This window comes from Dermacentor albipictus, chromosome 7 (genome assembly GCF_038994185.2).
Source record: "Dermacentor albipictus isolate Rhodes 1998 colony chromosome 7, USDA_Dalb.pri_finalv2, whole genome shotgun sequence".
NCBI classification, from domain to species: Eukaryota; Metazoa; Arthropoda; class Arachnida; order Ixodida; family Ixodidae; genus Dermacentor; species Dermacentor albipictus.
Window position 1 is genome coordinate 69448049 of NC_091827.1, and position 17025 is coordinate 69465073.

The 17025-nt window shown below is 49.2% G+C and overlaps 1 long non-coding RNA gene across 1 annotated transcript in view; it reads right to left on the bottom strand.

The window, feature by feature from the left end:
* LOC139048021 (uncharacterized) overlaps positions 1-16779 on the bottom strand; it is a 34420-nt gene extending 17641 nt beyond the window's left edge. The window contains exons 1-3 of the long non-coding RNA XR_011507435.1: positions 16550-16779; positions 9083-9211; positions 5555-5630 (exon numbers count right to left, since the gene is read on the bottom strand). This is a non-coding gene — a long non-coding RNA (uncharacterized lncRNA). The remainder of the gene's footprint in view (positions 1-5554; positions 5631-9082; positions 9212-16549) is intronic.
* Positions 16780-17025: the final 246 nt, after the last annotated feature.

Genomic DNA, 17025 nt, shown 5'->3' on the forward strand with positions numbered 1-17025 from the left:
ATCACATCACTTTACTCGACCGAACACCTCAACATCCTCCACTGTGCTGGGATCGCTAGTAAGTATGAAACCTACTTCGTTTCCTGTTTCACCATTAGGGCCTTTCCAGGTCCACTCTCTGTTGCTACGCTTCCTGAAGAAGGTGTTCAATGTTCGCAGCTTATTCCTTTCCGTGAATTCTACCATCATCTCTCCTCTAGCGTCCATCGGCGCCGTAGTTCCAATTGCCTGTTGACCCGCCTGCTTTTCCCCCACTTTAAATACAGCATACTGAATTTGCACTTTTCTCATCACTAATTCAACATCTTCATAAAACTGATCTACTAATTCCGAGAAATTCTTGTCCCTTCCAAGAAATCCTTTAAGGCGCTCACTGCACGCTTTTGCAATTCATAGCCCCGATTTCTTTAATTTTTTTTTAAATGACAGGTGGTGTTCTGTGAGAGCGTGCAATTTGTATCTTAGTTCCTTTCTTTCCTAATTTAATATACGGAGCATGATTAGTACAGCGTAACAGAAGGCGAAAAAACACCTTCTGGTTTCGAGCAAGAAGCACTCACGGGGGCCCGTCCTGCAGCGTAAAGTACGCAGCCCATGCACTGTGTTCACTGATCTCACGGTCAGCACAGAGCCGTCGCAAACCCTGCGCACGTATATCGCTCGCCCACCTTGCGGGGTCATGATTTTTTCCGGCAGCCGCGGTCGAGTGGTTGCAGGTGGCGAGCACCAGGACGCCTTGCTGCTGCTGCTGCCTCGCCCCCCCTCCCCCTCGCCCCTCCCCTCGGCCCACCTATCAGGCTGCTCTGCTCCGCACCTCTCGCACTCGGCGATTCCTCGGGCAAGAGGACTCTTGGTGCTGAGGAACCTCTGGAATGCGCTGTCGCGTTGACGGCTTCGACGTGCTTGGCTCGCGCTGTTGGCGTGCACGTATATACTGTGACGAAAAGCAAACTCCTGTCAAAACGGGAGTCCCCACTCCAGGCGTTGGACAATGCTGGCCTATCTGGCCTGCACTGCGACCTTGTGCTAAAGCTATATATGTATACGGCGTCGACAGTCAGCAGTTCGTCGAGGTATACAGGTGAAGCCCTGTACGCCTGCCGCGCCTGCGCTACAAAAGTTGCGTACTCGTACTATATACGAAAAGCATTGTAGCCTTGGGGCTGTGTGAGCTAGTACGTGCATTTTGCGTAGAATGCGAGAAGAAGAAAAAGAAATGTGGGGCGTGGAGGTAAGCAGACAACCGCGCTTATTGGAGAGCATAACCGTATAACCCGGAGGCATATAGTCGGGGAATTCTGCGCGAGCGGCTTCAAAGGTTGAAAGGTACTTTCACGGTGAATGTTCTGAAGTGTGTGTGCGTGTGCGGAGCCACTTCTTTACCCAACTTGCATCAAGAGTAGTACGTCAGGCTTTTGGTTAGTACAGCTTTTCCAGCTCCCATTAAAGTCGTCGTCGTCGTCGTCGTCATCACCATCGTCACGATCATCATCATCATAGCTTTCTAGGCCGCACTGCAACGAGGAAAGAACATATACCAAAAAATGGCTGTGGCTTAGCTGAGGTTAAGCCCAGGATGCGAAGCATACTAGCCTTTATTTTAGTTGTTGAACCACTGTTTAGCCTGGTGAACTGCTGTTGCTTGGCTATATTTGGTTCGGCTAGAAGAAGAAACAACTCATACGTTACTCTGCTTCGCCTTCAAGAGTGGAACGCGACAGCGTTCCCGTCGACCCGCCAAGGGGTGTAAGACATTGGGCTACGGCGCAGCGACTACGCGCCCCGCATTGGACGCGGTGAGCGTCGAGCAACGCAGCGTTCAGCGCGGCAACGAAATCTGCGCCTGAGCAAGCGACGCACGCCTGAGCCTTAGAAACAGCTCGTTTCTAAGGCAACACCGCATTCACTAGAGGCGCTTTTGTACCGCTTTGAAGTGGTAGCGTCTCCGTCTCACACTGCCGGAGACCCTGGTTCGATTCCCACCCAGCCCATCTAGCAAGAGTTGAGCCAAAGCCACCTAGAAACAAGCGCAGCTGCTTATATACCGCCGCGACGCCGCGAGCGACGGCGCGAGTTGGAGCTCCGTTTCTCCTGTCGTGACGTCACGGTGTCACGTGGTATTGAAGGCGACACCGCCGCGCCTGAGGGGCTGGGTTGAGCTCTCGTAATATGCTTCGCATAAAAAGAAGTCCGTATCATTGTTGCCACTACAAGTAGGCTGTTCTCTCGAAAACGTTTACACAACTGCAGCAGACAGGCGAGGCGTTGTTTTTATACCACTCGCAAAATTCAACACGCGTCGGCATTGTGGTCACCATGGTCATCGTGGTAATCACAATTCGAATTCAAGGGAAACGTTATCCAGGGCGTTGCTTCCACTCGTATATAAAATGAAGGGAAACGTAGAAGCCATTTTCACTTGCACTAGCTGATAGAAGCAATTTAAAAGAGGTCTGGTTAATTCTAAATTTTTTTTTATTCAGGCCGTCAGCTTTACTGCAAAAATTTATGAAAGAAGTAAAACAATAGGGCATCAAGTTTTTCACGTCGTAACTGTAACGACTGCCATCGCTAGATTAGGAGGTACAACAATAGGGCCGTCCACGGCCTACAAAATTGGTAAGTTATGCAGTGTTCTGAAATATACAAATAATTTGTGAATAGGGCTCAAGTAGGCAGTGCAACTGTTGCACATAAGTTACAGGCTGTTATGTCGTTTTGCTGGCATAAGACACTATAGATACAGCTCACAGAATTTCATTATTTTTGGTACGGAGCTACGGAGTTGTAAGCTGCAACCACGCTTCAATTAATCTTTTTCATTAATACTTCCATATTTTTTGTTAAAAAGAAGCCAAGGCCGTGAATTATTATCTTGTTTCCTGCACTTGGTATAGAATTCGACTCTCTCTCTCTGTCTCTCTTAAATAAAACAAACTTCACTCAAGCCAGTAAGCTATTTCCCAAGAAGATTCGTACATAGTACATGCATTTGAACGTGAAAATAGGAGCTGGCCCCGAGTTATGTTTTTTTTTTTCTTAGTTCGTACCACTCACCTCAGGGTGAACGTTTCTGTCAGTAATCTCTAACGGAACCCACCCTGAGCCAGTCGCACTGGCATTCCCAAAACCTGTCAATGTTTTTGTTATTCTTGTAGTCTTGGAATTTTCTTTTCTTTATGTCTCCCTCCCGGATCCACGGACTTGATTTGCTAGTGTTTTGCCATTATATTATACACTTTTGAGAATATTTTGCATTGTCATTATTCCCCCTCCCCCCTTTTTTTTTACCCCGTTGCCATTTCTATACCTATATAATGTTGGAATAGCCAGCCCTGTATGTGGCACAACTTCCAGTATTTCGCATTTAATAATGAAGAAGAAGGCGCATCCCACATGATTTCGTGAGAACGCTCCTTCAAATAAACTGCTGCATTTAAGAGGAAACAAAATAACGTCATCGTCTACCCGTAAACGTCATAGAACAGTTGTTGACGATGAGGATTGTGTCTAAGTGAGCATTAACGAAAAAAAAAATATTCGAATATAGAAATAAAGGACCGATTGGTTCATCAATCCAAAAGAATACCCCCAAAAGAACTCGCGGTCTAAGACAGACGCGGGGCATCGGAATTTATTTTGACAGCCCGGGCCGTCCAAGTGTGTCCTCGAAATGCGGTACACGCGTGTTCTGGCAGCAACAGCCAGCAAGCCCGGCAGCAACAGCCAGCAAGCCAACGTGGCAAATCAAGGATATCACAAAGTCGACACGCAAGTTAAGTAAAGGCGGCAACACCAATTGGCAAAGCGCTTGGCGCCCCCGGACCCATTAACGCGCTGTTCAGACAACATATACGCACATCGGATACAAAGGTGCAAACAGAGAGATATGTATTGTAACGTTCTTAGGGTGAATAGCAGAATAGCAGCACCATGTCACCACGTCAGCGAGGTGGCAACAAATAGCCGACGAACGCGACCAAAGCATGCGAGCTAATAGGGCGTATAATGGACGCCCTGAAGCCGGCACAGGCGCCAAGTGTTTCTCCATTTAACGCTATACTCCGTCCATGGCCCGATACAATATGTTGCTCGACACAATGAGGTCATCGTGCCGGGGCCGGTGCGCAGTGAACCGCCACGCTGCGCGGACTTTCTCCGGCGTCCTCAGCTTTTCGCGAGCATAGGTACCGGATTCACGCGTGTATAGTACCGGCCCGCAAGCGAAGAGCGTGACTTCGCTGGTGGAACACTCTTCTTAAATATGGTCGGCGGTTTTCGGAGCGCGCGCCAGCGCAGCCGCCACTCTCGTCACGTGCTGAGTAGCGGCGAGCCGCTGTGCACCCGATGCAGCTTGCACCCGTGCTACACTATCGAGTGTGGATGACAACCTGTTGCACAACTCATTTGCCAACTTGACTGCTGCGCATGGTGATCAATCGCGTATTTCTAAGCAGCACAGTGAAAGTCAACTGAAACTGAAATGAACGTGAAAAGTTTGTTTGCCTGCTTGCTTGATTGATTGACTTTGATTGATTGATTGATTGATTGATTGGTTGATTGATTGATTGATTGATTGATTGATTGATTGATTGATTGATTGATTGATTGATTGATTGATTGCATCTAAGACGGAAGGTCTATGAGAGCTGCCGCAGTGGGGGTCATCAGAACAATTTTGACCACCCGCAATTCTTTCACGCGCACCAGGAAGCACGAAACAGGAACGTCCCATAGGATTGGCGCCGCCGCCGCCAACGGCCGGGGATCAAATACGCTTGCTCAGCAAACGTCAAAGATTCAGACTGCGCGGGAGTCATCGAGATGTTTCACAACTGTACTTAATGGGGGAATACGACTGCAGCGTATACAAATGCGGTCTGTAGCTTCGTCTATACGGAATGAGAAGGAAGGGAAATGGAAGCCCGGTGATGAAGCGAGAAGGGAGGCGGCGGGGGGAAGGCGGGGGTTGTGGTACGCCACACGGTGCCCACACTGTACGGCACGCAGGAGACCCGCGCTGTGCGCGCGGACACAATGGTGCCTGTCGGACACACGGTGGTCTGCCCTCGTGGTCCATCGGCAAGGAACCCGGCGGGGAGGCGAAGACGGGACGGAAGGTTGTTGTGTCCACCACGCGATGGCACTAACGGCCGCTTTTTTTTTTTTTTGTGCTACCTTAAGCAAGTCGCTGTAGATCGAGGGCCCCACGTACGCACGTGCTCAGCGAGGCGCAGACGACGCTACGCGGTGTAGCGCAGACACTGGCAGGTATAGCATATACCACGCGGTTACAAAGCGGGAGCACAACATCTTCATTTCTTTCTGTCACATACGACGAACGACGACAGAACAACCGATGGATGAGGAGTACTGGTATGACATTATCGACTGGTATCTTCTTTTTTTTTTTCGTCTGTTTTTCGTCGAATGAATGTCCAAGCCCTCAATGAGCCGGAAAAAAAATAGAACACTGGCAAGCATTCCAGCACCCTAAAAAATAGGCTGTGCCTGAATCCCAGCCACAGCGACATGAAGAATCAATTGACCATACCTTGTGCGCCTGCCCGCAGTAGAGTCCACTGAGGGAATGCCTTCTCCACGAACTTGACCAGCTGGACGACCAACCACTATCGGAAAAAAGAATTTTACGCCATCGGAAGGATCTACCGTCACAGAAGAAGGCCGTGCAAGCACTATTGCGATTTTTGCGATCTTCCGGCCTTTGTGAACGTCTTTAACTGGACCGCCTCTAGTGTGTGTGCCTCCGAGTGTGCGTGTTTCTTTTTTTTAACGTTTTGCTCTTTGCCCTCTTTCTAATCCCTTTCTCCCATCCTTGGCATAGGGTAGCAAACCGGAAACTGATATCTGATTAACCTCCCTGCCTTTCCTCTTCATCTCTCTCTCTCTCTCTCTCTAGCCACAGCGATGCTCTCTGGATAACAGAAGCAGATCTAGAAGGCTGTGCTTTTGCTGACTGCATGCGCCGGAAACAATTTGAGAGCAGGAAACGCGTCAACGACCCCATATGTTTATAGCCACCACCAATTTAATATTATGATTGTTTCAAACAGCCATTTTCGGTTTCGGTGCCACCCAGGATGTGGATGCGTTGTCACGCCGCGGTACACTGGTTCGCTCCGATCCTGCAATCTCTGCGGCTACCAAACGGCCTCTCCCCTTGACCTCCCCCCCGCCCCGCTGTTGGACCAAGCCCTTCGGGTAATTAGCTAAACGCCCTGTGCACGTTAATGCACATGATCGCGTGTTGGACCGAACTACATCTGGTAGCGATTCGCAGAATGCGTGGGATCCGCATATATATTTCTGCTTTATCTATCTGGCGGATACTCATACACACACAATGCACACACATACAAGCGCACGCACATACGCACCCTGCAATAGGTTTTTAAACAGCATCATCGCAAAAAAGAAAGAAAGAAAGAAAGAAAGAAAGAAAGAAAGAAAGAAAGAAAGAAAGAAAGAAAGAAAGAAAGAAAGAAAGAAAGAAAGAAAGAAAGAAATGGCAACTCTGTCTAATAGCAATGTCTATCTTTCCAATTTTTTTTCCAATTTTTGAAACGCACTGGCACTGGTTAGCGCACGCAGAGCCGTATGATGGACCAGAGGAAAAACAAGTTCGCCACACCCAACGTCCTCTCTCGCTTTGTATACTCTACCGCGGAGATGTGCGCAATTATAGCGAGGCAATCATTACTCGTCGTCACCTCAGGGGCTGTATATAGGGCTTCCCTCCGCATCCCTCTTCACACAGCGGGTAGCAAAACAAAGCAGTACGTGTTTGGAGATGTTCCACAGAGTGCGAAAAGAAAAAAAAGAAAAAGAAAGCAGAGGGAGATGAGGGGAAAGCAGAAAGAGAGAGGGTACAAGAAGTAAGCTTGGAAGCAGCTAAAAGAAAGAAAGAAAGAAAGAAAGAAAGAAAGAAAGAAAGAAAGAAAGAAAGAAAGAAAGAAAGAAAGAAAGAAAGAAAGAAAGAAAGAAAGAAAGTCGCGTGTACTAGACAAAACAAGGGTGCCTTGACTGACAGGTCTAATATTTTCGTAAGACGACTGCGGCTGGCTCGTTGGCGCGTGACCAAAAGTACACGCGGTTATGCATCGCTTTGCGCGTATATGTTCATTTTGAACCACCACGCATGTTTCGCTTTTGCTGGATAGCTTGCCTTTGCTTTTTTTCTTTCCGTTTCTTTTTTTTATTATTCATATCATTTTCTTCTTTCAGAAGAAAGAAAGAGAAAACTAATTTAGCAGCTTCTAGTGCGTAGCCAAGTTCAGGACGGCCGTTTCTGAGTGGCTTCCCCTGTCGCACGCCATATTCTCGAACGTCGAGTTGTCGCGATTTCACTTATGAAAGCTTTCGCGTTGTCATTTTCTCGCTGGAAAATCCACTCGTCACGATTCCGAGCTCTGCTTTAGGAGGGAAAAAAAGTGAAAGACAATAAAAATTGGAATATAACATATGCGACAGTCATTCTCACTTTTTTTAGATATAACTGTTTAATATAAGTTTAACACTGTTTAACCTGCGTGCCGCCAAAATTTGTTATACGAGACAAACTCTGCACACGTCTCGGCACTAATAATAAAACGGAATTGCCTGAAGGCGCAAATTTAAGTACGAGACTAAGTTGGGCTGGTAAACTGGTAAAGAAGCTTTGATCTCCTACGTCTTTCGATTGGCACATAGGTCATATTTCTCAACGTAGAAGCAGGATACTTAATTTCACATTGAATTACATGGCGCGTACTTGACACTTTCTTCTCATATGTGACGCACTTCATACTTTCGGTCGCGAATGAGAAAAGTAAGAGAAGTCTCTCCAGTGATCCCATAGCGTAGCCTGCTATGCATATGAAACGGAATATGATGCATACTATACAAAGCACTGCAGTCGTCTAACGTTAAACATTCATTCGCTCGCGACCTCACGACACGGTCGGGATTTCGGTGGACACACTATATACGTGTAGACGAGAACAGCCGTGTCCACGCGGACTCGGCAAAGTTCACACGCTAGGCGACATATCGCGCGCCTCCTCATACAAACGCGCATCCAGTGATGCGAGACAGGAACTCTGTTGCGCACGACGCAAAATAGACCCGTCAAATTTAACGCTCGGCTAAAGTTCAACAAATCACGCGCGGTCACACGCACACACAGCTATACGGCTCTCGACGTGAAACCCACTGCCCTGACCCACCACCACCTCTCTGTGCCTGTTACGAAACTGCTCCGCCGGTTCGTGGCGCCCCCACAGCGGTGGTGGACGTACGCGTCAAATACGTTTACGCGTGAAGGCGCGCGGTTAAAAAGATGCCCCCTCCCCTCTCCCCCCTTCCCCCATTACACTTTCACCCTCCCGGAGGGAACGCTTCCGCTGTCCTTCGACGAGGTCGCAACAAAGGGAACTTCGTAAACGCCGATGGAACTTCGCAATTGCGCGGCGCCTTCGGATAAATTTTGTTTCGGGCCGGAACACCTATAATGTGCGCACGTTCCTCGACGTCTCCGAACTCGACCATTTTCGCTGGCGCAAGAGACAGCCTGTGACACGGCGAGCGCACGCATGGGCAGTGCATATAACTTTCGCGCAAGTGAAGGCCCTAACAAACGAAAACCTCGCTGTTCTGTCTAGTTGAGATGTGGGAAAACGCCGTATTCCTTTGTTTCTTTCATAATTCATTTTCCGTTTTCTTATGTATAAGTTATTCTTTCGTTTCTTCTTTAGCTCTTTCGCTCCTTCTCTCATTCGCTCTTTTTTATTTTCAGTGGTGACCACTCTCTCTCAGTCTCTCAGTCTCCTCTTGTAAACATCAGCCTGTATGCACACAGCCTATATGTTTTAAGTTTCAAATGTAAAAACAAGATATGTAGAGGTATGCCTCTTTATAGTGACGGATATAACCTGAAATCCCAAATTTACATTACTCAGGCGTAAGGAACAACAGCAGCAGCAACAACAACAACGACGACAACGACGACAACAGAAAAAAAACACGCATCCACGATGTTTGTTAAGCGAAAGAATGTGACACAACAACAGCAACAAAAACTTGCCTTTATAGCGCTGCGGATTTGATTACGGGCCAGTGAGGTTGCACCTGTGCCATCACATATTCCATCATCGTCACTGTCTATACATGGTCGCTCTTTCATTGCCGTCATCGTCGTCGTCGCTCATGAGCCCTGAGAGACCAAAAGTGACTTGGAATTATAACAGAATTATGCCAATCAAATGGACAAAGTCGGAGTTACATCGCACATAATATTGTTAGCTGATCTGAATTGAATTGCTTTGCTGCATTACCATTCAAGCCTTCCGATTGGTCAATATGAAGAACTACACGTGCCTGCAAAGCGTCGGTTTCATCTCTAGCTTTATTTTTTTATGTTTCGCTTTATTAAAGTGAGGTAAAATTATTCAAGTTTAGGGATGTACAAAAGAATTTGTAATTTCACCCGTGTAGGGCGGCGCCTTGACAGCGATAGTAACGTTCAGTGGTGCGCTGGAGTTCTCCGGCGTTCGTAGCTTCAAATTTACTGTCGGTTCATCATGTGCGTCGCTATAAGGCACCTTATTGGTCTCAGCCAGAACACCGTCAGCGCCGCCTTTACTCACTTGATGCGAAGCTGCGATTCGGGATACCATGTAACGTCCAAAGAAGCAACACGCAAGCCTTCTACACAGACTAAGTCTTGGAGTGGCCTTTACACAATTTACTATCGTCATCTTATTGGCCATGCGGACAGCTGGGACTGTGAGAACGGGGCCGTGTCGAAATACTCCTTGCATCAGGCCATGAAGGCCATTGTGGGCTTTCTTTCTTTTTTCGAGAGAGACGCCGAACTGGATATGAGATTGTAATAAGTATGTGTGGTACAGCGCGAAGCGGAACAGGGGACACCGACAGAAACGAGTACCCTGTCCCATGTCGCGCTTCGCGCTGTACCACACCGTATAAAATGAAGAACCAACTAGCCCTATCCCCCTTATATGTAATCAGTGTCTCCGGGTAAATGATATTTTTATTCATGACTAGTGCCATCGCAACCCTTGCTTTCCTTTACTTTTGTTCCCTCCTTACCCCTTCCTCACCGCTCAGTATAGCAGGCTAGAACGTATTAAGGCCAACCTCCCAGCTTTCTAAATCTCCCTCACTCTATTTCTCTTCCTCCATTCAGACCCCACTTATGCACCACGGTGCGGTACGCATGCAACGTGCAAAAAAACTGGAGGACGCTTGAGCTTCGCCTTCAAGAGTGGAACGCGACAGCGTTCCCGTCGACCCGCCAAGGGATGTAAGACAATGGGCTACGGCGCAGTGACTACGCACCTCGCATCGGACGCGGTGAGCGTCGAGCAACGCAGCGTTCGGCGCGGCAACGAAATGTGCGCCTGAGCAAGCGACGCACGCCTGAGCCTTAGAAAGAGCTTGTTTCTAAGGCAACACCGCATTCACTAGAGGCGCGTTTGTACCGCTTTGAAGCATCGAACTCGTGGCTCAGTGGTAGCGCCTCCGTCTCACACTCCGGAGACCCTGGTTCGATTCCCACCCAGCCCATCTTGCAAGTTGTTTTATGCGAAGCATATTACTAGAGCTCAACCCAGCTCCTCAGGCGCGGCGGTGTCGCCTTCAATACCACGTGACACCGTGACGTCACGACAGAGGAGAAACGGGGCTCCAACTCGCGGCTTCGCCTTCAAGGCTGACCACGTGACACCGTGACGTCACGACAGAGGAGAAACGGGGCTCCAACTCGCGGCGTCGCGGCGGTATATCAGCAGCTGCGCTTGCCTCTGCTAGACACTCACGAGGTGATATGCCTCCTGGAGAGAGAGCTGCTCGTTGGAATGAGAAGCGAAGGTTGCGGCGTGCTACAGAGACTGTTTCTAGGTGGCTTTGCTACGGCGCAGCGACTACGCGCCCCGCATCGGACGCGGTGAGCGTCGAGCAACGCGGCGTTCGGCGCGACAACGAAATGTGCGCCTGAGCAAGCGCCGCACGCCTGAGACGGCGCCGACCACACCGGCTCTTCTGCGACACGAGCTCCTTAACGCTGTCGCGTGAAAATAAAAACTAGTATGCTTCGCATCCTGAGCTTAACCTTAGCTAAGCCACAGCCATTTTTTATGCGAAGCATATTACGAGAGCTCAACCCAGCTCCTCAGGCGCGGCGGTGTCACCTTCAATACCACGTGACACCGTGACGTCTCGACAGAGGAGAAACGGGGCTCCAACTCGCACGGTCGCTCGAGGCGTCGCGGCGGTATATAAGCAGCTGCGCTTGCCTCTGCTAGACACTCACGAGGTGAGGTGCCTCCTGGAGACAGAGCTGCTCGTTGGAATGAGAAGCGAAGGTTGCGGCGTGCTACAGAGACTGTTTCTAGGTGGCTTTGGCTCAACTCTTGCAAGATGGGCTGGGTGGGAATCGAACCAGGGTCTCCGGAGTGTGAGACGGAGACGCTACCACTGAGAGCCACGAGTACGATGCTTCAAAGCGGTACAAAAGCGCCTCTAGTGAATGCGGTGTTGCCTTAGAAACGAGCTGTTTCTAAGGCTCAGGCGTGCGTCGCTTGCTCAGGCGCAGATTTCGCTGCCGCGCCGAACGCTGCGTTGCTCGACGCTCACCGCGTCCAATGCGGGGCGCGTAGTCGCTGCGCCGTAGCCCATTGTCTTACACCCCTTGGCGGGTCGACGGGAACGCTGTCGCGTTCCACTGTTGAAGGCGAAGCAGAGTAACGCATGAGTTGTTTCTTCGTCTAGCCGAAGCAAATATAGCCAAGCAACAGCAGTTCACCAGGCTAAACAGTGGTTCAACAACTAAAATAAAGGCTAGTATCCTTCGCATCCTGGGCTTAACCTTAGCTAAGCCACAGCCATTTTTTTTATTCATGAAATGCCTGCTGGGATTTATCGCTCACGGCCAACGCCGACGCCGACGACACCGGCTTTTTTGCGACACGAGCTCCTTAACGCTGTCGCGTTAAAATATAAACGCTTAGCGTCAGAACGCACAAGGCTCACGCAAGCAGCGGTAGGCAGAGCGCTGCCCTTCTCCTAAAAGCGAAACGCGCTGCGCGTCTCTGAAGACATCCCTACCCTGCACGCGCGGGCCACGCACGCACCATCGACCGCGACAGCACAGCGACGGCGGCACCGGTGCCGACGGCGCGAATGTGCATCGAATGCGCGTATATTTGCTATCGCAACGTATCGCAATGAAAAAAATTACGAACCCTTCCCCTACCGAAAAATGGGAGTAAACGAAGCTTGTCCTGCGTGCACTTGACCTTCGTCACGGTTAAGTAACCCACAGGTAACGGTGCCGGATAACTTCGGCCTCCCGCTCCCTAAGCTCGGAATCTTCTCGTTGCCGTCGGATTGCCTGGGCTCGGGCGGCTCTAACGGCTGGATCGGCGCGCCGATGGCGAGCCCCTTCACGGGCGAGTTCTCGTCGCCGCTCGTCAAAGACTGCCTGTTCCTCGGGGGAACGCACAACGCGTGACCCTCTCACCTGTTTTCCGAGGCTGAAACGAAGACGGCGCAGCATGCACGAAACTCTTTCCTGCCCTTAATTCCTTCCCAGGCAGAAGCGAAACGGCTCTGAGTTGTTGCGCGCCTATGAAGCTGGAATCCTTGCTAGTCACTCAAGCTCCGGTGCCAGCACAGCTGTGAACTCATCAAACCGACCGTTCCCGCAGCTTCTCTGCTCTGGGAGCAGCTAGGTTTTTCCGTGATCACGACAACGCCACTTGTGAGCCAATACAAGCTTCGCTCGAAAAAATACCCACCTCGCAACTGCGCAGCGAGATTCTTGCATATAGTCCATATTCTATAATGTTCTGAAATAAATAACGAGCAGGCGCGATGGCAATGACTAAATAAACGAAATATTCGTGCAAATATTTCGGCGTCCATGCTGTTTCAAGTTCGCCTAATAGTCATTTATACATTATAGTTTAAATTATGGGATGATATTACGGATGAAGTACGATGTATAGCAATCTTTAAATGCCCTGTCATGAGCGAAGTAATCGAACAGTTATTTGATAGTTTGGTGATGAGCTTGTGCTACTGTTGGGGCTTAGAAGAAACAGGCACATGAACAAGTTTGCTTCAACAGCGACACGTGCGTAGAAAATCTTTAGTCCGCGTAGAAAATCTTTAAGAGGAGGAGGAGGAGGAGGAGGAGGAACTTTATTATTGCAGAAACCGTTGCGCGGTTTATTCCTGGGTGGTTCCCTCTTACAGGGCTCCACTGGCGATCGCGGCTCGCCGGGCCTGGTCGAGGGTCGCCAGTTGGCTTCCCAGGTCCAGTTCGGAGAGTCTCGCCTCCCAAGACCACGTAGTGAGTGTGTGTGTTGTGACTCGTGGCGAAATTGCGTCGCCCGGACGGTCGGTGCATTCGTGTGTTATGTGCGCGAGTGTCGCTGTGTGGTTGCTACACCAGGGACATGTTCGGGACGTATAACTGTCTGGGTAGATTGCGTGTAGACGAGACAAGTGTGGGTATGTGTTAGTTTGCAGGCGGCGCCAGTCCCTTGCCTGGAGTTTATTGAGAGCTTTGTGTGGGGGAGCGTATTGTGTTCTTCCGAGCCGTTGGTCCTGCAGTATTTGTTGACCTGTCGTTAATAACTCGTGGGTCGCTCGTCAGTCTGTCGGGGGCTGAAGAACGGTGTGGTCTGCCGCTCGGCTAGTGAGACCTCGATCTGCGCAGTCCGCCTCTTCGTTGCCCCGCAGGCCTTCGTGCCCGGGGCACCAGACGATACCATGGGTCCATTGTAGTGTGCGACCCAGGATTCGAATGGCTTGTATAGGGAGTGTTCCATTCAGGTATAAACGACAAGCCGCTTGTGAGTCAGTAAGCACACGGGCGGACCTTCCCTTGCTCTCAACGTCGCGAAGTGCGAGAGCGATTGCTGCTGCTTCTGCTGCTGCGCTGCATATGGCGCGGATGGAGGCTGAGGCTACCAGGTTCCCCTGATTGACAACGGTGATTGTGTATTTGAGCCCGCAACGTGCCGACGAGGGATACGGGCTAGCGTCCGTGTAGTACGTATCCGGGTCTCTGAAACAACGTTTGTGCAACATGCGGGCACGCGCTGCTCTTCTCTCCTGATTGTGGGTGGGGTGCATGTTCTTGGGGATAGGGTCTACTACAATGTTCTCTCTAATGTGGTTAGGCAAGAGTTGTGTTTCTTCTTTGCAGTACTGAGGTGTCAGCGGGTACCCTAGCCGCTGAAGAAGGTGTCTTCCTTGTTGAGTCTTGTTGAGGCGCTCCCTCTGCGCTATGAGCGTGGCACTTGCTAGCTCCTCAAAGGTGTTGTATACGCCTAGCGCTAGTAATTTCTTTGTGCTTGTGCTTGACGGTAGCTGTAAGGCCGTTTTGTGCGCCGTTCTTATAAGGGCAACGCCATCGCGCTCGACGAGCGGGCGATTTTCTCAGCTCCGGCTCGTCCAACTGGCCGAAGAGGCTGCTGGGACACAAGACCTCCCAGCCTGCATCTGAGGCGGCGACAACCGACCCCTGACCTGCGTGTAGGGGCGGGGAGGTAGATCACCTTATCCGTTGGAGAATAAAGTTTATTCTATCTATCTCGGCATACGGCAAGAAGAAACGGGCGCGAGTTGTGTCTGCTGTATCGGCCTGTCTTGTTCTAACAGCTGTCATTTTCAGCCTCCACCTTCTTGTAATGACACTCTTCTTGTGTGTGCTTTCACGTACTGTGTGCAAGCAGTGCAACCATGCTTATATAATTTGCCGTATTCAGTTCAAAATACGAGAGCCGACACTCCAATTAAAGTTTGCGCCTATACTGCGTTTCGGCAGGGAATTAACAGGTAGAGAAATTCGCTTTGTTTCGCGTTATTATTAGCAAACTTTGCACAGCATGGGATGCAATACACAAGACAATGCAGCTGGGTACCTTGTCACAACAGTCCAAACGGCACATTCTATAGGCGCATCAGTACATAACGAAGTTTCTTGCAATTTCTGACTAGCGAAGTCATCTAATTTTGCTTTGCACGCGACAGTCCTACAAAAGCAAATTGTTTTTTCGCAACATTTACTTGCAAATTAATCATGCGAAAAAAATGTCAGTAAGCAAAACCAGCTGAAGGTAGCACATTCGCATGTAGACGCAGACACAGACGAGGCAGATTCAAGGGAGGTGGTGGTGTCCGCGCTGGAGCTGTAGTCCGAAAACAAACATGGGCGCATATTAAATTATACGCTCACACACAACACAATTGTTGAAACATATTTCAGTACTGTAACCACAAAATATTGCTTTCGGTTCATGTAGGTCAACTCTCGTTACATGTTGTGGGAATTTATGCTGAAAATTATCGTATACAATTTAACGAGTCAAATTTCCATTTCAACTGCTCGCAATATTGAAGCAACAGGCTTGTTAATGCTACTTGCTCATCGGCTTCTGATATACCGATCAGTTTCTGAGAACTAAATTATTTTGATCGATGAATTCATTATTCAATTATAAATAAGGCACTGACCAATCACTCTGTTCAACCTCTTATTTACTTCCTACCTTCCTCGTTCTGCCAAGATCCAATTATTGGAAGACTAGCTTATAAAAGTCATACGCCACTGATCAACTGCCAATGAGCATTTCCTACTATAGAAGAATTTGTGTTGCACAGGGGGCACAAACCTCTGTGAGAACACTTGAGCGCATGCCCCGCTAAGCGCCGACGTAAGAACTTTCGTGAATAAAGGGAAAAGAGACATCCACCTGTTCGTAGCAAGAACAGGTGGATGTCTCTTTTCCCTTTATTCATTACTTTTCTCCACCTTGCGGGTTTCCGCAGAACTACTACGTAAGAACTTTCGTACGCATCACGCGGCAAGGCGACTTGCGAACGGCAAATTCGCTCGTTCGCAGCAAAATCTGCTCGGCTGTTTAGTTACTCAGTTAACAACTGCGAACCTCGCACGTAAATATTCCATAAAGAAAAATTGACAAGCTGACTTTTTTTTTGTTTTGGCGAGACAAAAGATATCGCTTCGTAACGTAGAATGCGCGAGGCGCCCTTGCAGACGACGTGGAGAAAACGGCGCTTGCAGCGCTTTTTGTTATCTGGCGCATGGCTGCTTCAATCGGTTTCCTTAGCCTCGCGAAGCTTCAGGCGGCTTGCAATGTCGAACCGACAACAACAGGCGAGCACAGTGTTCTCGAACCTGACGGCCTCGTCCGTGCAGCACGTATTCAAACATCTCCCGCAAAGATAAATTACTAGATTTATTTTTGTATTATTCCTCAAGAAAACGAACAGCAGACGGCGAGATATAATGGAGCGAAATTTCCCTCAATGGTTGAGCTAGCACTAATTCGACTCGGGAGCTGCTTCGGATAGGTGTAGCGCCAATGTATTTGCGCACAACAGACAAATATACCGCGTGCGGAAGACGCTTCCTTTCGTACCTATAGCCGTTTGAATAAGGCTATATATAAAGCGGCTATTCACTACACAACGACTGCATAAAAGGCGTGCTTACCTTTCATTTTCTTTGAAGCAGACAAAAAAAGGTGGATTTGCTGTCCCTCCCCGTTTTTGCCATACATAGAGCCGCGTGGAACGCCTCGTGGCCTTTCTTCAGTTTTCCATACTTTGCTGAAATTACTGGCCGACGCAGGTACAAAATCTTGCAGCCGCGCATGCAGTAGGTGGCTCAGGCGTGCACGTGTGCATAGATCGAGCACTTGGAGCAGACGAACAGAATGACGGCCGAAGCGATAGCCGCGACAGTGCCACCCGCTAGCGCAACGAATGAAGCGACCAAATAAAAATTTAAAAAGAAGTACGCAAGAAAAAAAAAATAGAGCATACGAGAAAATACTTTTCTTCTGCACATACTTCTGCAATTTTACTTTAATTATTCGTAGGTTCCAAAAATAGAGCCAAATATGCAAAGCGTGTTTAATTTTCCGTTGGCCACCAGAAACGTGTCGCCGATATTTACCAGATACCGAA